General features: G+C 38.2%; 1 protein-coding gene across 1 annotated transcript in view; it reads right to left on the bottom strand.

Annotated features, from left to right (window-relative positions):
- Positions 1-790, bottom strand: part of LOC119592674 — a 26,218-nt gene extending 25,428 nt beyond the window's left edge. Inside the window, exon 1 of the mRNA XM_037941588.1 lies at positions 667-790. The gene's annotated coding sequence lies outside the window, so the exon portion shown is untranslated. The remainder of the gene's footprint in view (positions 1-666) is intronic.
- Positions 791-800: the final 10 nt, after the last annotated feature.

Raw genomic sequence — 800 nt, forward strand, 5'->3', positions numbered from 1 at the left:
GGCATTAACTTTAGACTGTCCTTATAATGCAATAGTGGTGTATCAGCAGTAGTATCTGTGATATAACACCTGTTACAAGAAAAGTATCAGCCGATATATATACATTACTGGACGTTAGATAGACACAAAGACACACAAGCGTCCTCACATACCTCACGCCCTCCCCGTTAATCAATATTATCCTTATTGTTCAACCACTTTACTCTCGTTAAGCCGCCCATTATGTATCATTTCACAGAATAGCCATTCTTCTCAGTCCCAAACATAGCGCCATGTTGCCAAGCGAAACCAGCTGTTCTCCCGCGCTTCCAATATGTAGCTTTGGGCTCTTCTCACTGGACATTACTTAATCGACTTTACTTTTTTAAGTTGGAGTTTCCGTTTTATAGTACTATTAGGTCTACTGAGGGTCATTATGAGTAATTTGCTCTTATCAGCTAAAACCCAATTTATTTTCTATCAAATAAGCATTACTTAAAAATGTCTATTATATATATATATTGATATTATTTGTATCATTGAAAGAAGTTGCCCTGGCTCTTTGCTATTACTAATTGTTCTGTAACTAATTTATTCTGTGTTATTAGATATTTATCAGCCAATCTGTTCCAGAATATGCCCTTTTTCTCAGTCCACAGCCTTCAAAACTCAGCTTTATCCACGTACCTTCAACAAAGTCTATATAAGTAAGATCTCGTCACTCCCGGGTTTTGTGTAGCTTTGGCTGATAAGGCCTATGGCGTCACATAAGGCCAATGAATAGGTCGAGGGGGGATTAGAGAATGGTAGCCGGCTGAAAG

The sequence above is a fragment of the Penaeus monodon genome, chromosome 30 (genome assembly GCF_015228065.2).
Source record: "Penaeus monodon isolate SGIC_2016 chromosome 30, NSTDA_Pmon_1, whole genome shotgun sequence".
Classification (NCBI taxonomy): domain Eukaryota; kingdom Metazoa; phylum Arthropoda; class Malacostraca; order Decapoda; family Penaeidae; genus Penaeus; species Penaeus monodon.